At 39.6% G+C, this 27,405-nt stretch overlaps 1 protein-coding gene across 4 annotated transcripts in view; it reads right to left on the bottom strand.

Annotated features, from left to right (window-relative positions):
• The window catches only part of cntn3 (contactin 3), a 1,582,783-nt gene that overhangs the window by 1,319,268 nt on the left and 236,110 nt on the right, over positions 1-27,405 (bottom strand). For all 4 annotated transcript variants that reach the window (XM_033036732.1, XM_033036731.1, XM_033036727.1 and 1 more), the window contains exon 2: positions 3,907-4,002. The gene's annotated coding sequence lies outside the window, so the exon portion shown is untranslated. The remainder of the gene's footprint in view (positions 1-3,906; positions 4,003-27,405) is intronic.

Raw genomic sequence — 27,405 nt, forward strand, 5'->3', positions numbered from 1 at the left:
TCCCTAGTGTGTGTCGGGGGATATGCGGGGATCACTGGTCGGTGCAGACTCGGTGGGCCGAAGGGCCTGTTTCCGCATTGTATTTCTAAATTAAACTATAGTATATTCAAGAAAGAGATCAATAAATATGTGGACATAATGAATCAAGAGATTTGGTGTTCAAGTAGGAAAATAGTGCTGAGTTAAAAGATCACCCATGACTGGAATCGTTGAGTAGATATCAATGGTTGAACAGTCTTCTCTGGCTTTTATTTCTTATATTTGTATGTAAAGGTCTTGCAATTGAAAATCTATTGTCATTTCAAATACAGATAAAAAAAACATTGGATTGAAACAGAATCTGGGTTCAAAAATGGCAGTCTGTGCAATTAATATGACATACTAATAAATAATGTAACAGTTTGACTTTTCCCCCTTCACTGAGTGTTAGATGATGTTGCGATCAATTGCAGTGATATTGATCCAGTGTCAGCAATATTGAAAAAAAATTGTTATTTTTGGTCTGTGTTGATTTGAATCAAATATTTAGCATAATCAACAGTGCCATTTTAACTATCAACTTAATCCACGTAAATGGCTCAAATGAATCAAAGATCTGTTGCGGTATCCTTTTGCGGCATATTTCAAGCATAGTATTTTACATGGCTTACAGAGTACAATTTTGTGTAACAGTAGTATCATATTCATAACAAATTATCGGATGAGGACAAATCATAAAACAGCACAAAAATAGTGCAGCACAAGAATTGGTTCTTTAGTCCACAATGTCTGTGCTGAACATGATGCCAAGACCAGCTCTTATCTGCCTGCACATAACCGTTATCGCTTATTCCCCGCATATCCATATGCCTATCAAAAGTGTCTTATATGCCATGATCACATCCATCTCAAACACTACCCCCAGCAGCACATTCAAGGCACTCACCGTGTTCTGTGTAAAAATAAACGCTTGCCTTGCACATCCTTTAAAGTTTGCGCCTCTCACCGTAGACCAATGCCCTCTAGTATTTGATTTTTCCATCCTTGGAAAAAGATTCTGACTATCTACCTTATCAATGACACTCATAATTTTACATACTTCTATCAGGTTGCCCCGCAACCTCCAGCATTCCAGAGAAATTCATTTGAAATCTTTGTTTGAACCAGCTTTATAAAAAGAGAAAGTGTTAACATTATCTGACTTGATAGGATCTCAGTAAAATAGTGGTGTCTGTTCAGCCACTCAACACGTAACATCATTTATTTAGATGGTAGCTGATCTGTATCTCAGTCCCTCCTTCTGTCCTTGACACAAAAGTCTTGGTGCCCTTCTTTCATCTTAAAAAAAAATGAGATTAAGTCTGCCAATCTTAGTGCTCGACATTTCACTTCATACCACTGTCTTTTGGGAAAATAATCCTTACGTTCCACTGGCTTTTGTGTGAGATTGAACTTTCGGGTTCTAAAGAAGGGTCTCGACTCAAAACATCACCTATTCCTTTTCTCCAGAGACGCTGCCTGACCCGTTGAGTTACCCCACCTTTTTGTGTCTATTTTCTGGTAACATTGCTGGATAATCTAGTTTCAATTCTCAGATACACGGATCGGACAAGTTTGGAGGGATATGGACCAAGTGCAGGCACATGTTGGCCGGTGTGAGCAAGTTGGGCCGAAGGGGCTGTTTCCACACTCTATGACTCCATAACTCCATGATTTTGCCCCTTTCATCTGAATTCCCTTCAAAATAATTTCTCTGCATCGAGTCTGACAGAATCTTGAAGCGGCCTGCGCCTGTCATCTTTTACACTCAGGAAAATACCAACCATGTTTATACAAGCTTTCCGCAAGTCAGCCCTTTATGAAGTGGTTTCATATTGCTGCATTTGCCGCATTGTCCCTCTCTGGACAATGTATTCCATCTGTGTCTATAACAGAATCAGTAACACAGATGAGGGTTTTATCAAGGCCACTGTACAGTAATAGGAGGAGGTTACTGTACAACTGAAGATAAACCAACACCTTTCAATTCCTGTGATCTTTTGAAAGTAGCAAATAAAAGGTTGTCAATTGGGGCTCAAGATTTTAATAATTTATGCAATGGATTTACAAATCTCTTTTCCATTTCTAATCTTTTGCAGAGGAAAATAATCTGACTGCCATTCTTGGAGCCTTACACTTTGCCATGATGGATTTTGTCAGGTTCCATACTGTGACCTTCCTCTGCATAGGTCAGCAAACTTGGATTTTTAATTCCTTATGCCTTCACCCAAGCAGGGTGGAAAGTTAAGCTTCAGTGGTTCATTACGAAACACTGCATGCACCATCCTATTTATCAAACTCCCTTTACTCCCCACTCTCTTCCTCCTACCTGTCACTCAGTGACTAGCCGATGCCCTGTAATTTTCATTTTTGTTCATAATTGCTGGTGTTGAACAATACGTCTGAAGATTTATATAGTCCGCTGTTCACTTCATTAGTAGCTTTCTCGGGGGGAAAAAATAAATAATTCTGACATAACCTACCCTTCAAAAATCTATGCCCACTCTCCTTGCTCAACTCATTCGTGCACAGGTGCTCTGTCATTCTGTCACTGAATTCAAAGTCCATGAACTTCCCAGCAACTGAGGTTAACATGTTGTGGTTTCTCAACCTTGTTTTTTTGAGAAATTAGAATGACATTTTCAATCTACAAATCCAAGCCTGCTTCCCGTATCAAAAGGTCTCTGGAATTCTCGGCTTGTACACGCTAGAATTTAGAAGATTGAGGGGGGGATCTTATAGAAACTTACAAAATTCTTAAGGGGTTGGACAGGCTAGATGCAGGAAGATTATTCCCATTGTTGGGGAAGTCCAGAACTAGGGGTCACAGTTAAGGATAAGAGGGAAGTCTTTTAGGACCGAGATGAGAAAATCATTTTTTACACAGAGAGTGGTGAATCTGTGGAATTCTCTGCCACAGAAGGTAGTTGAGGCCAGTTCATTGGCTATATTAAGAGGGAGTTAGATGTGGTCCTTGTGGCCAAAGGGATCAGGAGGTATGGAGAGAAGGCAAGGATGGGATACTGAGTTGGATGATCAGCTATGATCATATTGAATAGCGGTGCAGGCTCGCAGGGCCGAATGGCCTACTCCTGCACCTATTTTCTATGTTTCTATGACCATCTCAATCACAATATCTCCCTAAATAAAAATTATTCCTCCTGTTGCATTTTGCTCTTTAACTATAATAGGGAAGTGGATATATTTATTTTGATTTTTTATACCAATTGAGCTGTATTCACTTTCCCAATCCATGAACACAAAAATAATAATGATAACTATATTATGTTTTACCTGATATTTTGGTTTATATTCTCCTCTGTACTACTCCACATGTCTGAGCTGCAGAGAGCTCCCATCCTTTACTGCTTTTCCTTCTCCTTATATTGTTCCACTCTTCCTCACCTCTCTCCATAGATACTGCAGGTCCTATTGAGTACTTCGAATATTTTGTTTTTGTCTTGAATGTTCAGCATCCACACTATTTTGCTATCTCAGACTCAAAACGCAGCTGGACAACAGACTATAGTGTAAGCTAATGACGATTGATTGAGTTTATTCTAAATAAAGTCACCACAAATGGAATTGGTGTGGTGCACACCCTTGCATAAGTTGAAGAGAGTAATTTATGATGTTAACAGGCCAAGCAAAATCTTCCACATTCATCTTCCGCAGAGACCTTAACTAACACATCCATTCCAGCATGGTCAGGATGACAATTATTTTGTACCAAAATCAAATCAACGATAATCTGCAACTGACGTAATGAGTTTTTCGAGCAACAACTGAGACCCTGCAGGGAAGAACATTCTGCGTTTTGGATTTAAAAGATAAATTAACATGACTATATTAGACAATTATACTGTATCTGCTCAGTGGATTACTTACCAATTGGACTTCCAAAGGCTCTTTGAAGCATTCAGGTTTTTTTCCTTCTAATTAGCCCACTGCGGCACAAATAGAGTTTTGCTTCTTAAAGGCTCCCTGTTAAGCAAATAATGGAAAATATGTAATTCTTTGTCAATAGCAGAGGTGCTATAAGGCCACAGCTCACAAAAGCTTGTTAGCAAACTAATTTGATTCATTTTAACCGATACCGTTGCCGGATCACAATGTACACATGTCCAGAGGCTGTTATGTGATGCATAAATTGACTCACTCTGCTGCACTGAACTGACTCAAATCAAACATTGTTTGCACCAATTGAAAGAGAAGCTCAAAGATATGCAGCATTTGTTGAGGAGATTCGATTTTCACAGCTTAGATATAGAACTGAACGAACCACAAATAACATTTAGTTTCCATTTCTGTGTAGTTAAATACACCCCAATTAATGAAATTACCATAGAAAATAGGTAACAAATTAGGTTCAAATTATAATATCACGGATGTATAAAATGTTATATGGCAGGGCTCAATAAAAGTACAAGAGTATGGTAATACTGTTATTATTCTGCTCTTGTACTGAGTTTCCCCAGAACTTCTGCTTCAGGAGCACCAGATTTCAAGCTCCAATTTAAGGCAATCTCGAGATATTTAACTTTTCACAAAGATGAGAAGATACGTTACTTTAAATTTTCAGTTGAATAATATATTCAAGATCTGAGTAACCTCCCACTGAGGGAGCAGAAAAGGGGCTTCTGACTGATAATTCTGTTCATAAGTTTGTGGAAGATCTAATGGTTAATTACCACAATTCCATGTTAAATTCCGAGTCCCAAAATCCCAGATGCTGTCTATTTGTGTTTCTTCAATTCTACATCATTACTACGCTTATGCCAGGGCACCTGTGCATTTCCAATTATCCAACATAGAAAAGTACATCACTAGTACAGGCCCTTCAGCCCATCACTAGTACATCACTAGTACAGGCCCTTCAGCCCGTCACTAGTACATCACTAGTACAGGCCCTTCGGCCCACAATGTCTGTGCGGAACATGATGCTAAGACCATCATTTATCTACCTGCACGTAACACATTTCTCTCCATACCCTGCATATTCATATAAAGTATTTCAAATACCACTAATTTATCTGGTTCAATCTCCATACCCGGCAGTTTATTCCACGCACTTATTCTAACATTATTCTAACATATTCATATATTCTAACATTATATTCCATAGTTTTTTTCCAAATCAGACCCCAATCATTTATACCCCAAATTTTAAAACTGCTTCCACAGGTAAAAACTTTGGTCCTGAGGTGCATGTTTAATCATTTCATGGCCTAATTTAAATGGTTTTACAGCCTGAATATCCTCCTTGCATAATTACCTGTAATTAGCTCATTATAGCTTTATTGAATGATGATCACAAAAAGACTCAATGAAATGTCTTTAGGTCACTGAATCTGCAAAAGGAAATTCCATCTGTCACCGTGTCCATTTTGAAATGTTTGTTTCAATTTGTATTCATAAAGGATAGAGCCATCTGCAGTTCCTTCTTAAACACAATAGAGCCTATTCTTTAACTATTCTATCAGTTACAATGAGCCTCCAATTTAGTAAAATATGTTTTACCTTATTATGCATTTGCTTCAAACACCGGAGAATAAAAGTATGGTTAATTACAGAAAATCAGCTCAAGTTACTTAAAGACAAATTTTGTTCGACCAATTTAATTGAGTTCTTTGTGGAAGGATTGACAAGTAAAAATCATCTCATCAAACCAGAACAATCAATGCAAACTCCTTTTCCTTCTAAGATGAATAATTGATTTTGAGAGTGCTGTGGGACAGCCTAAGAGAGTAAACAAGCATCATGTCACAAACACCTCAGCAGAGAAGTGCAATTCATGTTTCACATTCTGCCATATTTGTAATTATGCTCCTAGAGCTAACCCCGCTCCGTCTAGTTCAGTAAAGCACTGAGTCAAGCACTGGACCGCTAAACTTTATTTTTTTTAAACAATAACAACCTCCCTATACAATACCTAACCACCGCGGGTCCGATCCTTGTCTCTGGTTGTTCAAGCCCATCAGCCTCGTGCAAGCAGACACTTCCAAAAGGTTACGCAGTCCCAAGCGCCCCTCCAGAAGATCGACGACGATCCTCGTGGGGTTCAATCTTTTATAGGTCATCGGACCCTGTGGCGCGAAACTAGATGGGGGTGGCAGCACCTACAAACCAATCACAGATATCGATTACATTAAAGTGTTATTGACAGTTCCCTAACCCAATTACAAAGTACCCCATTACAATGTGTCTACAGAAGCTTCTGGAAGAAAGTAAGTTAATCAAGTAGTGCAACATTTTCCCCGGGTAGTATAAACAATTCAAACAAGGCTTCACACTTTCACCAATCATCAAACAGCAGTACAAACACCTTGCAACATTATTAACAGAATTTACAACCCCTCTGCAGCTGGCCAATCCTCATCATGCATTTGCAATACCTTTGAGCTCCACTGCAAAGTCCTCATACATTTTAACAATGGAGAGGACATCTGGATCTTTCCTTATCCTGCATATCAATCTAAGACCTAGACTTTCTGGCCAGCTCACAGCTTCCAACTTTTCACAGACAGAGGCCAAGCATGCCCTGCAAATGCAAAGATCCTCCATTTTACACTTCTAATTTGGCCAATATTAACATTTTGAGACATTAATTTCATCCTGCCCACATGAATCTGGTAACTGGGATCAGGTCACATGTAAATGCTATCTGGAGATATACTTGGCTGATTGCCCTAACATTTAAGGGTTTATATATTTAGTTAAATGGAACAATTAATTGTTTATTTTAATACTACAAAATTGGATCAGAATTTCCATATAATGGCATGTGACCCGCACGCCCCATGTGCGTATTATGTCCACATTTACCCATCATTTGTTTCCTCGGGGGAACCTCTTGGAAGGAATAGCCCTTATTCTTACCACTCGTGTCCCTGCCAAGAGTTAGCAATTTATGATCTTATCGTGGGTGATAGTGAAACTTTCTTTAAAATATTTCAAAGGCACATTTGACAGCCAGCTAAACTTTATTCTCTCTAAACAGATTCAGCTTTTTAAAAAATGTTTCTAAATATCAAAACAAAAAAATAGATAAACAGATGCACTATTAAATAGGTTTTAATACTAAAATTATAATGCCAATCAAAATATAACTATGGATAAACTCTACTAAGTAGGGAAAAAAAGTAAATCAACTATCATCTCATAAATGTCCCTCATCATTGACATGATTGAATGTGTTGTGCAGTAGATTTTGTTTATCTGGACTTTCAAAAAGAGTTATATAAAATACCAAATATATATGTCAATGTATGTCAAGCTGGCAAATATGTATGTCAAGAAGTGGCGATAAGATATTTTTACATTCTTATTCCACTTCCCAACAGTGCTTTCCCAGGCATTAAGTTCTCTGCATTGTTGATATATTTTAATGACAAGTGTGTTGATATATGGAGCACAATGTCTCAGCATGTAGATAATATAAATCTTTGCATTGCATCAAACAATGTGAAAGAAGGGCACAACTTAATCAGAGAAAAGCATCCCAGCAAAATATGCAAATACATAGAAAATTAAATTTAAAGCATAAAAATGTGGAGATACAATCTGGATAAATTACAACATTTAAAGTAAAGGGTTCAATTTTAGAGAGCACTGAATAGATAGCATGGTGGATGTGCATTCACAAATGATTGAAGGTGGCAGAAAGAATGCCGAGAGAGCTAAAAATAAATCACAAATGGGTCTTTATTGATGGAATCATAGATTGGATAGGCAACAAACCAAAAACAAACCTCCAATGAACATTTAGAAATAGTAGATATGGGGAACTGTAGATGCTGATATCTTAAAGGGCCTGTCCCACTAACGCGACTTTTCAGCAACTGTCTTCGACCTTCAAGTTCGAGGGCACTCGCCTGAAAAACCTCGAGCTGGATCGACAGTCAGCAATGAAACCACGAGCCGGATCGTGTGCCTAGGGTGCAGGATCGACCACACACACATCGCAAAGGCGGGGGCCAGGGAAAGCAGGGGAGCACTGTCTGAAATTCACACCCGCGATGAACAGAAGGTAAAAGACAGCTGGCACAGTGTACGGTAAGTACTTTAGAGAGCGCGGAGGAGGGGGGGGGGGGAGAGAAGAGGAGAGAAGGGGAGAGACGGGGAGAGAAGGGGAGAGATGGGGAGAGATGGGGAGAGATGGGGAGAGATGGGGAGAGATGGGGAGAGATGGGGAGAGATGGGGAGAGATGGGGGGAGTAGGAGTGGAGACACTTTTAAGAAGCCAGCCAACTTTTAATAAAGTTTAGCAGGCATTTAACATTACCGGTCAGTTTTCCTTGGTTCTGAAAACTCCAATGAGCCAATTAAAATACCCGGTCAGCAAACGAGATTGCCTACGGCTACCTCGACTGCCTATAACTACATAGCGACCCCACTCCACTGCACTATGAGTTCAAAAGAACCATGCCGACCAATTTTTACTTGCGGAAAATTTTTCAGCATGTTGAAAATTTTTCCTTGACCATACTGAGGCCGCGAGTATGTGGGAACTTCCCTCGAGCATGAAGGAGAGTTCCAGTTACCTCCTAGGACCACATGTTGAGCATGCTGCGAGTTTGAATCGAGCGCAAACTCTTCTAAACTCACTAATTAGGTCCCCACAGTGGGACAGGCGCTTTAGGAAAACAAAAGGTGTTGGAATAACTCAGCGGGTTAGTCAGCATCTGCAGAGCGTATAAACCAGCATCGGCTGTTCCTTCTTACTCAAAATAAAACTGCACTGTTAAGACCCAAGCTCTACTATTCAATCTTTAACATTTCCTGAAAAGTATTAGTTTGCAGTCCAACATGCAAAGAAATAGTTAAATACAGAATTTAACATCTGAGTTAACTGAAGCGTCAAATATTCCAGCCCTTAAACTCAAAGTAGGGAACACAAGCCATTTTATGGAATGATACAACCATTATTTCTTGAAATATAAAGCAAATATCATGCAAAGCTACAGTAAATAGCCCATCTTTATTATTGCTATTGACTGACTCACCAGGGTATCTGTGTACTTCTTGAGTTGTAATAGAATAGAATTTAAACAGCAAACGGCTGTTGAAGGCTTAGTAGAATTTCACATTCATCATTGTGATTGTCACCCCATCTAAGAGGCATGGATAGTTTCTGAAGTTTGTTGAGCAGAGACCAAGTGACATCAAATTCACTGGCAGATAAGCAAATATAATGGCAACCCAGTGAACTTTTCATTCTGTCATCTATCAGTTCAGAACAGGTACCTGACTTTTTTTATACCATTCCCTGCAATTTACAGATAATTTCTGTTGAAATGAATGATAACATTAGCTGAAAGTGAACACTCTTTTGATGTTTGTGCTGAGTATGGCATCATCGAAAGTGCATTCCCCTTCAGTCAATGCCATTGTTGAGCATTCAGAATAAATTATTATTTTCCAAGCTCATCTGCTGGTATAGAATTTATACCGTGTCAGCAGATATCTCAGGTGCAAAATGTATGGGGAAACAAGTTAATGATGCAACTGGGGATAACTTTCAAATGTACGGTGATTAATATCACACGTTAAAAGAAGGATCAAACACAGGTGAAATATATAAATAAATCTCTGATCAATTATGGACCATTTTGCATCATTAATTGTTGGTTAGGCCATAACTGCAAATTACTGATGTTGACGTTATCCCATTCAGTACTTCATTGTTTTTTTGTTACCATTATATAGCTATTACTTTATCTAGTATTAGCACTTCCACCACATTTTGGTACTTCCCCAAGGGCAGTAAAAAATCTTTGTAAAAATAAATTCTGTCATAATCCTGAATGAGTGTCTATTTTTATTCTGACATTGTGGCTACAGAGATCCTGTATTCTAGTTCCCAAGAGCTCTCATACAGTTAGAGAGAATATGGCTTTGTACCAATTAAGAAATCTCATGCATGCACACCCGCTTCATACAGAGTAACAACATCTATAAATCTAAGAAAAAAGTAGCAAGAATACAAATAACTCCTGTCTCGTACTTGTCTTTTTTAAAGTCCAATTGGGGAAAGCAAGTAACAGCAGCGGCAAAAGCAAAATGCATTTATGCAGCATTTTATTGTTGTGAAAGGTCCAAAGGCTTGACATAAGACTGGACAAGGTTTGCTACCAAGCCACATAATTAGATATTGAACATCAAGCGACAATAGTGTTTAATTGACGTATGAACTGAAAACATATAAACATAGAAACATAGAAAATAGGTGCAGGAGTAGGCCATTCGGCCCTTCGAGCCTGCACCGCCATTCAATATGATCAATGGCTGATCATCCAACTCAGTATCCCGTATCTGCCTTCTCTCCATACCCCCTGATCCCTTTAGCCACAAGGGCCACATCTAACTCCCTCTTAAATATAGCCAATGCACTGGCCTCAACTACCTTCTGTGGCAGAGAATTCCACAGATTCACCACTCTCTGTGTGAAAAATGTTTTTCTCATCTCGGTCCTAAAAGATTTCCCCCTTATCCTTAAACTGTGACCTCTTGTTCTGGACTTCCCCAACATCGGGAACAATCTTCCTGCATCTAGCCTGTCCAAACCCTTAAGAATTTTGTAAGTTTCTATAAGATCACCCCTCAATCTTCTAAATTCTAGCAAGTACAAGCCGAGTCTATCCAGTCTTTCTTCATATGAAAGTCCTGACATCCCAGGAATCAGTCTGGTGAACCTTCTCTGTACTCCCTCTATGGCAAGAATGTCTTTCCTCAGATTAGGAGACCAAAACTGTACGCAATACTCCAGGTGTGGTCTCACCAAGACCCTGTATAACTGGAGTAGAACCTCCCTGCTCCTATACTCAAATCCTTTTGCTATGAATGCTAACATATCATTCGCTTTCTTCACTGAAAACCTCCTGCTTCTCCACATAATACTGTTGCCTCACGGAAAACAAAACAATAAAATTCTTACTTGCAGCAAGAAATTCTGTACAGTAATCATAGATAACACAATAAACAAAAGAGAGTTCAATAGATTTTAAAAAGACCCAAATCTTAGCGCAATACAAAAGTCCGAAGTCCTTTGTGCAACCAAGGTAGTTTGTAGTTTGATTGGTGTTTGTAGAGCTTGTGAGACTGTTGGAAAGAAGCTGTTCCTGAAGGCAGAGAACACAATTTTCTTTAAAAGAGATGTAGTGGCATGGTGTCTCAGTTGAAGAACCAAGCCAGTGTAAAACTGGATAAAAAATAGTCAGCTTTAGTGATGGCATGGACATGTGGCTGGGAACACATGTTTGCACGTTCCCCCTATGACTAGTTGGGTTTACTTCAGTTTCCTCCCACATCCCAAAGATGTGCGAGTGTGTAGGTTAATTAGCCTTAGTAAATTACACCCCGTCTGCAGGGAGTGGATTAGGAAAGTGGGATAACATGGAACTCGTATGACCGAGTTAGTGATGGTCGGCATGGACTCAGTGGGCTGAAGGACCTGTTTCCTTGCAGTTTCTGTAAACTAAACTAATCAAGGGACCAAATGTGTCTGGGTGGGGTTTGCACATTCTCTCTGCGACCACTTGGGTTTTTTCTGGGTGCTCCAGTTTCCTCCCACAAAGACTTACAGGTTTGTAAGTTAATTGGCTTTTGTAAATTGTCGCTAGGGTGCAGGATAGAACTAGTGTATGGGGTGACCATTGGTCAGTGCGGACCCGGTGGGCCAAAGGGCCTGTTTCCATGCAGAATCTCTAAACTAAAAACTAAACTGAGCAGATCAACCTCAGAGATTTATCAGCTGAAGGGAAAGAGAAAGAGCCTGATCTCAATTTGTTGGTAAGTTTATGTTCTGCATGCTTGACTACACATGCTCTGAAGTCCTGGTCTAGTATTGACCAGTAAAATCCAGGCCGTTGGACAGTTATTTTATTAATCTATTCATTTACACTCACATGAATAATATATTATTGTACGAAACAAGTGGGAGTGGGTCCATGGGAATTAAATCAGGGCAGAATACAGTCTTTATACTGTCAGCTGAATTATAAGGTTCTCTTCCCCACTTGAGAATCTACTCCAGTCATTTATCCCGTACTTAAATAGAATGCTTGCAAATGCATTAATTTAATTCATGTGTTTCTGCAGATAGTCACAACCTTCTATTTCCCTGTTAATAAAAAGGTACAAAACAAATACCTGCAATCTTTGTTATTATTTTAAAAGCTTTTCTAATTCAAATTCCAGTAACTTAATACAATAAGTGTTTCACCAGAAATCACTATGCTGTCAACTTATGAAAAAGAAACCCTCTCTATACAGAATACAAGAAACTAATTTGTTCCACTTTGTAACTTCAGTAATTAAATCAGTCACACTTGACTGTCTTGAATTAGAATTTCATTTATGTTGTAATAATAAGTGCACATCCCAATGAGAATTACTATACATGATGTTTTGTGACAACCTAATCAAAAATGACTCCAACATGGTAATATATTTTTGATAGGAAGAGTAAAAGGTTTTTATAATTTTCAGTAAAATGTATCTCGTCACCTTTATATTCTTTTTCTCATTCTCAGTATGTCCCCAAATGCTCCAAAAACAATTGAATAACTTTAAAAAATCAATTAGATCACTCTTGTTCCGCAGGCAGACACAGTAGCAGATTAGTGTGATATTTAATTCCTCGATCAACAATGCATTGGAAATTTAGTTTCACGTTGATTCTTGGAACGCTCCTGATCTTACAGGAACTGTACCAAAGCCATCTTATTTAATTCACAAATGCTCAATGTGTTAAATTGGCAAAGAATCCATCACGATGTTAACAAGATCACGAATTGGATGTACAACATTTTAATATTAAAGACTGAATAGCTGTTAATGAAATCACAGATGAACAGTTTCATATACAGGAAGCACACTTTCAGCAGGATAATCTGGACTGAGAAAGCAAAGCGGAAGACATGATTTGTAAAATTCAACAAAGGCTGGTTTTGTACTCTTTCAAAGATAAAGAGAACAGTGCTCTCAGAGGCAACAGTATTATGTGGAGAAGCAGGAGGGTAGTGGAGTAAAGACATCACAGTAAATGGACGGTTTAAACCATATAATAAATTGGGAAATTCAAATATCTTTAGTCGCTAAATAAGTAAATGTAATGCATGATTGCTTTGCGCTACAGCTAAAGAATCGATGAGAAATGGGCTTTCTGCTTCTTGACTTTGGAAATGGTAAGCAATGTTGCAAGTAAACAGGAAACAAAAATGTCACAGTGTAATGGGCACAGAACAAGATTTTGTCGGAGCACCGGTAGAATATTTAGTCTCACTCCTGTTTTGTCATCGAGGTATGAATCTGTGAATCAACTCAATCTTTGTCCCATTTTCGTTTAAACTCCTGGCTCTCAGATGTTTCAGATTTAATATAAAGCATCGAACAGTTCAGCACAGGGCCCTCGGTCCACAATGTCTGTGTAGAACAGGATGCCAAAATGCACTCTTATTTGCCTGCACATAAACCATACCCCTCCATTCCCTGCATAACCTTATGCCCATCCAAAAGCCTTTTAATTGCCTCTTTTGTATTTATCTCCACCAGCGCACCACCCCTGGCAGTGTGTTTCAGGCACTCAACACCTTCTGTGTAAAGGATTTGCCCCGCACATCTCTTTTAATTTTCACCTCACCTTAAAGCTGTGCTCTCTATTATTTGGCCTTTCCATACTGAGAAAAAGATTATGACTCTCTAACCTATCTATGCCTCTCATAATTGTATATACTTCTATCTGGTCTCACCACAGCCTCCTCTGTCTATCCAACCTCTCCCTCCAGCAAATACCCCTAATTCAGGCATAATTCTGGTAAACCTCCTGTACACCCTTTCCTAATCTTCCACATCTACTGTAATGTAGCGACCAGAATGGCAGACAATACTACAAATGCAGCCTAACTCAAGCCCTATCTCTGTCTTCTTTCAGTAATCCAGTTCGGAATCCATATGATCAAGTCACTGTTAAGCCCCTGTCCCACGTGTTTACCCAAGATCTCTCCCGAGTTTAAAAAAAAAATCAAACTCGTGGCACTTCATCACGAGTATTTTTTTACTCTTGGAAATTTTTCACCCGGTTGAAAAAACTTCACGAGTTTCCGTGTTTCCCGAATACCTGCCGTTAGCATTACGAGCCGCTTCAAGACATCCACGAGCTTCGACGTACCAGCTACGTACTTACCACGAGTTAGATTTTTTTTTTAAACTCGGGACGGCTCTTTGGTAAACTCGCATCGTGGGACAGGGCCTTTAATCCCATGCACCCTAATCTTCTGGATCAGCCTACCATGGGGAACTTTATCAAATGTCTTCCTAAAATCTGTCGACAACATCCACCACTTAATCTATAATTAAAATTAACAACTCCAAGAGGAGCACCGCAGCCATGGATTGAGAAAGAGCAAGTTATTTGATTTAATCTTTACCATTTAGAATGAAAAAGCTAAATTTCATCAAACTGTCATTGATGCTACTGACTGGAGATTGCGTATGGTAGCTGGGAGTGGTGATTGTTTAAGGAAAAAAAATAGAAATGGAAAAAAAATTGGTTGAAGTTTCCTTTTAGTGGGAAGGTATTTGTGCTTGGGCAAGCACTGAATGGAGTCCTTCTAACAATTTTATTTCAAATGTAGAATGTATGGTGGCGCAGCAGTTGAGTTGCTGCCTTACAGTACTTACAGCGCCATAGATCTAGGTTCAATCCCAACTGTGGCTGTACGTAGTTTGTACGTTCTCCCCTTCCTCCCACAAACCCAAAACATATAAGTTTGTAAATTGATTGGCTTGGTTCCAAATGTAAATTGTCCCTAGTGTGTGTAGGATAGAGTTAATTTGCGGGGATAGCTGGTCGGTGCGGACTCGGTGGGCCGAACGGCCTGTTTCTGGGCTGTATCTCTACACTAAACTAAATTAAACTAAAATAATGTCTTGTATCCGAATTGGGTACACTCACAGGTGGTATCAACCTTGACATGAGATATGGTGAGTCGACACCTTCAGCCTCAAATTCAGAGAATGACTACAAAAATTATGCAAATGCAGATGAATTGTAGTACAAAAATTGCATGGTATCGTGCCTTTCGCAAAAGTATGACAAAATTACCTGTGGGTTAATTTCAAAGGAATCTGGGGATTATGGTGAACAGAACACTTCATATGATCCATCACAGTGGAGCAGTAATCACTTCAAAGTGGTAATAAACAAAGCCAATTAAATAAAGTAAAGTATCGCTGAACACCAGTCCAAGAATGCTACATTCAAATTGCACAGTACACTGATAGGAAAAGACTCTATCCCCTACTCCCAATTCCTTTGACTGAACTAGACTGGGCGGGCGGGGGGGAAGGGGGGGGGGGAGGGTTGAGAAGAGCTTATTTACAAATACACTTGTATTTTAATCACTGCAATACTTTTCTTTATCAGTCTCAACTAGCTTTATTCCCCATCATGTCCATAGTTTGTTATCAGCAATTATCAGGCCTTTTCTGGCCTAATTACATGGGGCAGCATGGAGGCACAGTGGTAGAGTTGCTGCCTCACAGTGCCAGAGATCTGGGTTCGATCCTGACTACAGGTGCTGTCGGTACGGAGATTCTACGTTCTTCCCGTTTGCTGCATTGGTTTTCTCCGGGTGCTCCAGTTTCCTCCCACACTCCAAATACATACAGATTAGTAGTCTAATTGTCTTGGTAAAATTGTAAATTATCCCTTGTGTGTGTATGGGGATCGCTGGTCAACGTGGAGGTTGGCCGAAGGGCCTGTTTCTGCACTGTATCTCTAAACTAAACGTCTGTAAATTATACACATGTGGTGAAAAATAATTTATCCTATGAACAACCTTAAACAACAAACGGTGTTATGTTATAATTACTGCACCGTATGTAAAACCTTGGGGCTGGCAGAAAGCCACAATGGTCACACTGATCAGACTTGCCAGGTTAACTCTATACCTGAAATTTAGCCTTCATGACGCATCTACTTTGTATATATAATCAAAATAATCTCTGTATTTGCCAAAATAATACCTCAGAAATAACATTAGTAATTTAGTGACCAAGTTAATTCTGATTTGTCTCAACAATAGCCCAAGAAGGATCTCGACCCGAAACGTCACGCATCGTTTTTCTCCAGATATGTTGCCTGACAAGTTGAATAAGTTCACCACTTTGTGTCCTTCTTTGGTATGAACTAGCATCTGCAGTTCTTTGTTTCTGCATCATTGAAGATTTATCAACCTCAATAAGTATGTGATTAAGGTAATTCATTCTGTAGAATAAGAACCAAACGTTTCACTTCCCAACTTACATAAATAATTTGAGGATTTAACAATTTTTATGCTGCAAATGACCAGTATATTACAGTAGCCTAATTAATTAAATAGATATAGTATCAAAAATAGCATGGCCTAATATATTTCTCCATTCGAAAAGCATATGCACCTTTCCTAAATCATTTGCAATTAAACTGCTTCTTCCAAAAGGTTTTGTAAAATAATCTGGAAATCTTTTGCTCAAAGATCACTGGATTCCAGCTTTTATTGGAATTTCAAAAGATGAGAAAGATAGATCTTATAGAAACATATAAAATTCTTAAGGGGTTGGACAGGCTTGATGCAGGAAAAATGTTCCCGATGTTGGGGGAGTCCAGAATCAGGGGTCACAGTTTCAGAATAAGGGGTAGGTCATTTGGGACTGAAATGAGGAAATACTTGGATCTACGTGAGAAGGTGGAATAAGGCTGCAGCAGGGAGAGATTGCCAACCATCCTGGAGTTCAGACCCAGATCTGTCTCTGACAAGGACCGTGTGACGGATGGCTATGCACAAGTCTCCCCACGTTAAACAATATCATGCACAGAAATCCATTTAGTGGGACATATCACCTGCACAAACCTACGGTTTATAAGTGCTCCAGGATCTGTAAGGACTCCAGGATCGGCCTCTACAGCTATCTGAAGACTTAGGGAGTCATAGTGTCATAGAGTGATACAGTGTGGAAACAGGCCCTTCGGCCCAACTCGCCCACACCGGCCAACAATGTTTCAGCTACACTAGTCCCACTAGCCTGTGCTAGGTCCATATCCCTCCAAACCTATCCTATCCATGTACCTGTCTAACTGTTTCTTAAACGATGGGATAGTCCCAGTCTCAACTACCTCCTCTGGCAGCTTGTTCCATACACCCACCACCCTTTGTGTCACAAAGTTACCTCTCGGATTCCTATTATTCCGAATGGCCTACTCCTGCACCTGTTTTCTATGTTTCTATGTTTCTATCAACATGGATGAATTTGTACACGTTAAAATCATGCTTTTTCTGTTCCAGGTTTATGGGAAAAGAAATTGAACTAATTTCAATAGCACAGCTTTTGCTTATGGGAAACAATATTGTGAATAGAAATGACATTCTCTCTTTGCCCTTTTTGGACATAAAAATTGTATGCTATTATTTAAAGAACAATTTCATTATTTGATGAATAACGGTCATCCCCGTACACTAGCATTATCCTATACACTAGGGACAATTTACAATTTTTACCAAGGCCAATTAACCTAGAAATCACTACATCTTTGGAGTGCGGGAGGAAACCGGAGCACCTGGAGGAAACTCACGTGGTCACAGGGAGAACGTACAAACTCCGTAAAGACAGCACCCACAGGAAGGATGGAATCTGGGTCTCAGGCAGCAACTCTACCTTTCTTTATATATATTGAATTAAAATTATACCTCCCAAGCATATTCTCCTTCAAATTAACAATATATTGCTCAACTGATGGTCTTGCAAATGTTAAAGATCTTACAAATAACCAATGTGAGTACATGGATAATTTAACTAAAACATGTAAGAATTGTGTTACCTGTAAACCATTTACATCAAATTGTCAGCCAACAGTCTGAATATAAGTGACAACAGATCGATCTCCTTATTTATGACCAATGATTTTGCAGAGAGAAACAAAATCTGGTCGCAGATTGTCCAAAGAAATGATTGAAAAATATCAGGTTGCGAGTGCAGAAAGAGCATTGAATTGAGTTCAACAACATTTTTATTCATGATCGGAGCAGAATATTGAATAGGTTTTCTGAATTCAATGACTGCATAGGGAATGATTTAAAATAAAGTTCAGGTTTAAGTTGAGGAAATTAAATATACTTGCAAATATGCACCTCACAATTTGTGTTAGACTGAGCTTTATAAAAAGGGTCAAAATACTATAAGGAAACAATAGATGGAGTACCACACTGCTGACAAAGGTTCTAAATGGTCCTTCCATGAGCTAGGGTACTGTCCGATTCATTCCTACCCCATAGTTGACATTGGACTTTGTCTATGGAACTAATGCGCTACAATGCTGAGAACTATATTCTGCACTCTGATTCTTTCCCTTTATCTATTGTACTTATATTTGACCTAATTGTATTTATGTATAGTATTATCTGATCTGTTTGGATAGCATGCAATACAAAGCTTTTCACTGTACTTTGATACACATAAGTTTAATAAACCAAAACCTAAACTTTCCAGAAGACAAATGATCAAATTGAAGCCTAAATTGTTATAGCCCAAGAAAAAGACCACATGGGGAAGCAGATGGAGGAAGGTGGCTGGCCAACAGATGAAGCACCACAATACGTGAGAAGGTGGAATATGGCTGCAGCATAGAGAGATTGCCAACTATCGTGGAGTCTAGACCCAGATATGTCTCTGTCAAGGACCGTGTGATGGCTGTCCATGCACCTGTCTCCCCACGTTAAACAATCTCATGCACAGGCATCCATTTGGTGGGACATATCACCTGCACAAATAGAAGGTTTATAAGGGCTCCAGGATCTATAAGGACTCCAGGATTGTCCTCTTCAGCCATCCGATGACTTCGGGAGTCATAGAGTGATACAGTGTGAAAACAGGCCCTTTGGCCCAACTCGCCCATACCGGCCAGCAATGTTCCAGCTTCACTAGTCCCACTTGCCTGCTCTTGGTCCATATCCCTCCAAACTTGTCCTATCCATGTTTCTTAGACGATGGGATAGTCCCAGCCTCAACTACCTCCTCTGGCAGCTTGTTACATACACCCACCACCCTTTTTGTGAAAAAGTTACCCCTCTGATTCCTATTCAATCTTTTCCCATTCACCTTGAACCTATGATCCTCCTTTCCCCTACTCTAGGCAAAAGACTATGCATCTACACGATCTATTCCTCTCATGATTTTATATACCTCTATAAGATCTCCCCTCATCCTCTTGTACTCCTTGGAATAGAGACCCAGCCTACTCAACCTCTCCCTATAGCTCACACACTCTAGTCCTGGCAAAATCCTTGTGGAAGTCAGGACAATCATGCATGACTTTGAGTGATGGCAATAATGATATCTTTGCAGTCTTTACAAATTCAACTGAAGGTACACTACGTCAGTGCTTCTTCTTAAACTATTTCAGTGTCATCACCCTTGAGTCTGAATCACAACATTTAATTCACCCTCGACTACATGTTCTTATGTTTTTTGGTAATATTCATCTTATTCTCCCTTGTGTATAATTTTATATATCATTTATTTTGTCACATGAGCAAAAAACATAAATTAACTAATTTCAAAAGTGTTTATTTTATTTAACTTTTTGAATATTCTAAAAATATGTAATGAAAACTAGGAATGAAAAAAAGAAAAAAAGTTTAATTACCACTGGAGTTGGAAAATCATTCTATTAGAATGATAAAAAAAACATTCCAACGTCCAAACTGGGCTTCAGCCCCATCCTGCCTTTTCAGGCTTTGATTACTGCAGTTTCTTTCCTTGGAAAACTAGCTCAAAAAACCATGGAGTATGTGATTTAATATATTAGTATCCAACTAATATAACTTTCTATAACTCTCCCTGACGAAAGTTCACAATACCACCAAATATCAACTTGCCATGTTTGGTATACTTCTGTCCAGAAGTTAGCTCTTCCAAATCCAGGTATATTTTAGAAGTTGTGCATGTGTACTGATCTGTATATGTCACATGCATGCTTAAAACATCATCACGACATTTGCTGGTGCTCAGTTCTGAATATCTGGACACCCTCCCATCTCGGAGTGACAAAAAAATAAATCAAGAACAGAAAAATTATTAGAATTTTTATTAAAATTATTAGAAATTGTCTAGTTTACATAAAGTAAAGTTAGTAAACAACTGTCTTAGTACTTAGAATTAGATTGTTAGAATCAATGTTTTCTTATTGTGTATGTTTACCACAAATAAATAACTAGGTTACCAAATCAAACTCACAAAATACTGAAGTCGCTAGAAGAATAGAAAATGCAGAATATCACGGCAAGAAAATGGCACAATCTAACTTTAGATTGCCTAAAAATTTCTAGTTCGAGCAGAAAAGTAGCTAAATTAGCAACACAAAGTAGTTACAGTTCATCAGTTGCCAACAGCGATCCTCCAGTGTTGCCATTTATTAATTTATGATCCCACTAGCTCGTCTGGTCTTCCCTAAAAGGTTACATTACAGTAAATTTGGTAAATATCTTGCTACCTGTACTTTGAAATTAGCAAACCATAGGTAAGGAGAAAAAAACATATCACATTTCCAGCTCCACTGCCATTAAAACCAATAAGAGTTTACTAACCACTTTAATGACAATGCCTTTTTTAAGTACACAAAACAATATATAAATATCTGAATAAATTAAGTCATTCACCTTTCATTCACCCCTCTAGTTTCATTCACCCCAAAATAATTTCATTCACCCTTGGGTGAACCATTCACCAGTTTAAGAAACACGGCACTGCACTACAGTGAAACTCCCAGTCTCCACCAGCAACCAATAGTCTGATCCCAGCATCTGCATTCCTTGCATCTCACAGACATTTCTAACTGCAATGTGACATTATTCATCACAATCAGAGCAATGCAACACAGGAATAAGGGGTAGGCCATTTAGGACTGAGATGAGGAAAAACTTCTTCACCCAGAGAGTTGTGAATCTGTGGAACTCTCTGCCTCAGAAGGCAGTGATAGGCCAATTCACTGGATGTTTTCAAGAGAGAGTTAGATTTAGCTCTTAGGGCTAAAGGAATCACGGGATATGGGGAAAAAGCAAGAACAGGGTACTGATTATAAATTATCAGCCATATCATCTGTCTCAGAGCCAAATGGCCTACTCTTGCACCTATTTTTCTATGTTTCTAACCATGTTCATTCAACAACATGAAACATTGCAATTGAAGGCTCCATTTGAGTGATATTTCAGGCATTTTCAGGGATGAACAATGGAGTGTCTAAAAGCAATGAATCTGTCCAACTGCAAAACACAAAGTGCTGGAGTATCTCAGCCAGTCAGGCAGCACCTGTGGACAGATGATCATTTGTGGCTGGGACACTTCAGTCTGATTCCAGCATCTGCAATTCCTTGCGTCTCACAGATATTTCCAACTGCAAAGTGGCATTATTCTTGCACAATCTTTATCACAAACTGCAATTTTTCAGCAAGAAATTGGTTTGGCAATTTAGGAAAGCAGTAGCTTGCAATTGTCACATATGCAGAGCTCTGCACCTGTTAATGCCAGAGGACAGATCTGCTCATTCGAGCCTTCTTCAGTGCAAGCATATTGCAATCGTCACTTTCTTCCCCACAGAAGCTTCTTCAAAACCAGCACAATGAAACACCCTGCACAGAAGTGATACTCAAAGCTGCTTAATATAATGGAGCAGTATGCCTGCACATCAAAGTGATATTTTCCTGGCTTTTGATTTCCTGTAATTTATAGATAAAGCGTTTTTTGTTCATTTCTGAAGAATGAGAATTTAAATACAGAGATAATGAAAAAATAGCCCAAAAAAAAAAAGCTTGAAATTAATTCGACATTCACTGCAAAACACTGTTGGAAAATGTGTAATATAGCAAACTGGGTCTATGTGATGCGCTCCTTCACAGTTTAAATTGACAAATCACCTGATAACAAATATTGGTGTTCTTGTAATGCTCTCTATCCCCTGCAATCCAACTCAGTGGGGATTGTGAGCTGAAGGGTTGATGGATAATGCTGCAGATTCAAACAGCCCTGATTCACAAAGGAACGTGCAACTAACTCAATGCAGGATTTCTTGTCACTGTGCAGGAATCTGATGCAGTACATACTATTTTTTTTAAACCCCTGACAAAAATGTCTTCCTCCTATTTATACCCACATCATTATATACAGTAGATTCTCTTAACAACCAGAGAGCAGCCATGAACTACTATCTACCTCATTGGAGACCCTCAGACTATCTTTGATCAGACTTTACTGGCTTTACCTTGCACTAAACATAATGATTCCCTTATCATGTATCTGTACACTGTGAATGGCTCAATTGTAATTGTGTATTGTCTTTCCGCTTACCAGTTCACATGCAACCAAAGCTTTTCACTGTACCTCAGTACACGTGACAATAAACTAAACTAAACTAATGGACACAGATATATTCAATGTATATCCACATCACAAAATACGGTAGCATTTCTTAACACTGGCGTATTCAATGCAAAAAGATGTTATCAGAATAACAGTTTTACACAGAGTTTCAGAGGTTAGTCTACCCATGTTTTCACATTGTCAACATTGAAGATTCATGCTCCCATGATGAGATTGATACAACTCCGGCATTACTTTTCTCCCTCGTGTAACCTCAATTCTATTCTGCAATCACCGGGCTCCTTTACTTTGAGCTCTTTTGTCCCAAAGCTGAAAAGAAACAAAGGAGGCAGGCTAGGTTCACGGAGAAGTGATTTTTTCAAGATGAAGTGAGGTTCACTGAACCTCAAATCATTCAGAGTTTTCCTAATGTAAAAGGACATGAAATTGTACACTGAACTATTGATTTGTACCGCCAAGCTGGATAATACCATTTGTGCATTGAATCACAAAATATTAGGTGAAATCCTCATTCATAGGCAATGCCGCAGAATCAAGGATAACCTCTGGATAAAATAAAAACTGTTGCAGGAACTCAACTGGCCAGGCAGCACCTGAGAGGGGAAATGAACAGTCGACGATTTGGGTCGGGACCCTTCTTCACTCAAGAAGGGGTCAAGGAAAGAGCGTTCACGTCACAGCCCTGTTTCCACCAATCTTTCCACCACCATGCACAAGAAGCACAAGAAGCGGCAAGACAGACACCATTGTTTGCAGATGCCGAGAAGTATGTTCAGCTCTGGCTGAACAACTTCTAATCTTGTGTGTGGACTCGATAAGAAGTAGTCTGAAGAAGGATCCTGACTCAAGATGTCCTCTGTCCATTTTGCTCCTTTGATGTTGCCAGACCAGTTGAGTTCATCCAACCATTTGGGTTTTTTTTGCTGAATATTCCAGCATCTGCAATCTCTTATGGATTTATGAAATGGTGGATAAGGCTAGTGTGGGAGCCACAAACTTTCTCTTAGATGGAGCAGGATGTAATGAGCGAGTGGGTCGTTTGTGAGATGGTGTGCTGCTTCTTCTGTTATTTATAGAGGACTGCTGCGTGCTCTTGATGCACAGTCTCACCATTCTCAATACCATTCCAAATTCTCCTCCTCCATTTTGACCAGTCATGGGACAGGAATTCCAAGGAGTCAGTAGGCATGTTGAATTTTTTTTTTTAAACAGGGATTTTGAGCACTTTGGGAAAAATGGCAGCAACTTGTTGTGATCCTGTTGAGACAACCTGGGAGGGAAGGACTCGGGCTCCAATCGAATGCAACGTCATGATCAATAGACTATAAAGTCTCAGTGCAAAGGCTTACACATGAAGGACGGCCATGATGGGCCCAATAAGAGTGCTTTCAAGACCCATAGCAGGGCTGCCACCATAAACTAATCTAATAAACTTTTCTTCCATTTACCCAGTAATCTCTTCCAGTAAACTCCCGGAAAGGAGTAGAATGGAGGAACCTGAGAGCCAAATGAGTGTAAACAGTGCTTCATTGTCGTGATATTGGCCTGGGAGAGGACACAGGCATTGCTTCACCTGTTCTCCCAGTACATTTGAAGGGTTTTGTGGAATTCAAATAGGTGGAACTTAAATCTCAAGGCATTGGTAATTTGACATCAAGTAGCAAGATAAGAAAAAAATACTTCAACTCAATGCCAACTACCTCCAACATGCCATGTAGAAAGGAACTGCAGATGCTGGTTAATGAAAAGATAGACGCAAAATGCTGGAGTAACTCAGCGGGTCAGGCCGCAAGGAATAGGTGACTTCTTCAGACTGGAGAATGGGTCTGACCCGAAATGTCACCATTTCCTTTTCTCCAGAGACTCTGCCTTACCTGCTGTGTTACTCCAGTATTTTGTGTCTACCTCCAAAATGCCTGCAGATTATTTAGACTTTATTAATTGTTATTTTTTATGGTCTTTTTTAATGCACAAAATTCTGATTGCTGAGGAATCCTGGTGAAGGAAAGGACAAGGGAAGGACTGATTCCATGAGGGAAGTGCTTTCCTTGCAGTATCTGTCGACAGATTGAGGCCACGCTCCATAAGTTTATCTACAAACAAGCAGACAGGAATCCACTCCAAACGCACACCACAAGGTACCGTTTAGTGTCTCACTCCATGGTATCCAAGCCACTCTATCCACCCAGCCATTTCATCAAGAAATCATACTTGCCTGATACCCATTGCCTGCTGCTTTCCAGTTTGACAACCATCCAAATCAACACTCCCACCGGTCAATCTGCCTGCTACAAAACCATTGATTTTTTTCAAAGATTTCTTGCAGATAAACCTGGCAAGGCCTTTGGGTAACCCATGCTTTCAGCTCTCCAGTTTGGTGTTGAACCCAATAACGTTTTTTTTTAAGACAGTGCATAAATATCAAGGCCAATATATGTAATTAACAATGAACGATGACCAAGAGTTCATGTGATAGGAGCAGAATTAGGCCATTTGGCCCATCAAGTCTACTCCGCCAATTAATCATGGCTGATCTATCTTTCCCTCTCAACCCCATTCTCCTGCCTTCTCCACATAACTCCTGACACCCGTACTAATCATGAATCTATCAATCTCTGCCTTAACAATATGTATTGACATGGCCTCCACAGCGTTCTGTGGCAATGAATTCCACATTCACTACCCTCAAACTAATGTGCTACCCACATGGGTTCCAGCCACAGTCAGTGTACGGGAATTCTTCCTTTACGACATTAGACAACCCTATAAAATGAACGCAATAATCTGAAAGTAAATATGTAGGAAAGAACTGCAGATGCTGGTTTAAATCGAAGGTAGACACAAAATGCTGGAGTAACTCAGTGGGTTACGGGTGGAGGCCCTTCTTCAAATTCTGAAGAAGGGTCTCAACCTGAAACGTCACCCATTCCTTCTCTCCAGATGCGGCCTGACCCACTGAATTACTCCAGCATTTTGTGTCTACCTTCAAACTGGATTTTTAAAAACAGAAGATTTAAAAATAATTCAAGGGAGACAATATTATTAAACAGTTGGCTCAGATTCATATACCTAAAATGAAAAATAAGCCTTCAAGATTTCACAATCTGAACAATGAAAACTGAACACAAGATGGTAAATGGATTTTCACGCCACAAAACCAACGCAAAGTTTAAAAATGAGTGGTGGGGAAGAATAAAATTTGGATATAAAACACAGGGTATTATCATGAGAGTCATTTCAGTTTTAAAAGGCCCCCATTGCATAATATGTCACGAGATGTGGGGATGTGGGATATTGGTGAGGGCTTTGGTGAACACAAGTTAACATTTGTGGTCATCATGTCTTCAATCCACCTGAAATGTTTCGTTGGCATGCGCACTGCCACTTTGCCCAGAGGGTCAGATAAAGCTCTTAGGGCTAACGGAATCAAGGGATATGGGGAGAAAGCAGGAACGGGGTACTGATTTTGGATGATCAGCCACGATCATATTGAATGGTGGTGCTGGCTCGAAGGGCCAAATAGTCTGCTCCTGCACCCATTTACCATGTTTCTATTATTCCACACGCCATCCTCACTTAACAAGGTAGCAGTGCGGTTAAATATCAGTCTTGATGGCTTAGATTGGCGGAGCAGAGAAAAGGAGTGGAGTTCCCCTCTAACTTCCATTTATTTTGTTCTCATTGTTGGAGGAATGATGACAAAATCTGGATGGAAACAAAATGCTGGAGTAACTCAAACAGCATCTCTGGAGAGAAGGAATGGGTGTCGTTTCAGGTTGAGACCTTCTTCAGACTTGTCCACACAAGTGGGACAAGTAGTTTTCAGAAGAAGAAACAATTGCTGGGCTTTGGGGACTGAGGCAAGATGTGAAATTGCTCATCAAAACACTTTCATGTTATAGAGTGATACAGTGTGGAAACTGGCCCTTCAGCCTAACTTGCCCACACCAGCCAACATGTCCCTGCTGCACCAGACCCACCTGCCTGCATTTGTTTGTGCAATGCATCAACGTAGTAGTCATCATCTACTTAACAAAATACTGGTTTGGCCACTTGTATGTTTTGTTCAGTTCCAATTGTCAGCTCTTCGGAAGGATATGGAGACCTTTCCACAATTTGGAGTAATTCTTCTGAACTTTGGGATGAGATCCCTGTGTCTGAGTGTGAACATGAAATGTAACAAATGAAAACACATCCACTGCATCTACAAATCTGCACACCAATGAGATAGAGTGACAGTTGCATACAGCGTGGATGATTCGGCCCAACTTGCCCACACCGGCCAACATGTCCCATTTGCACTAGTCCCACCTGCCTGCATTCGGCCCATATCCCTCTAAACCTGTACTATCCATTTATCTGTCTAAATGTTTCTGAAACATTGCAATGGTACCTGCCTCAACGACCTCCTCCAACAGCTCGTTCCATGCACCCACCATGCTGTGAAAAGTCACCCCTCAGGTTCCTATTAATCCCTCCCCCCCACCTTAAACCTATGATCAGATCCATTTACTTATTTATCTATGTATTTATTTATTTATTTATTCTTTCTTTCTTTCTAATTGACAATACATAACACTGACCGGCTTGAAAGCCTTTATGTTTAGATTTATTATTGTCACATGTACAGTTAATGTGAAAAGCTTTGTGAAAAACAGTTCAGTTGTGTTTTTTGTCACATGTACTGAGGTACAGCAAAAAGTTTTTGTTGCGTGCTAACCAGTCAGTGGAAAGACAATACATGATTAAAATCAATCATTTACAGTGTATTAATCCTTGATAAGGGGATAATGTTTAGTGCAAGGTAAAGCCAGTAAAGTCCGATCAAAGATAGTCCGAGGGTCCCTAATGAGGTAGATCAAAGTTCAGGACTGCTCTTCAGTTGTGGTAGGATGAGTCAGTTGCCTCAGAACAGCTAAGAAGAAACTGTCCCTGAATCTGGAGGTGTTTGTTTTCACATTTCTATTCATTTTG

This window comes from Amblyraja radiata, chromosome 18 (assembly GCF_010909765.2).
Source record: "Amblyraja radiata isolate CabotCenter1 chromosome 18, sAmbRad1.1.pri, whole genome shotgun sequence".
In the NCBI taxonomy this organism is placed as follows: Eukaryota; Metazoa; Chordata; class Chondrichthyes; order Rajiformes; family Rajidae; genus Amblyraja; species Amblyraja radiata.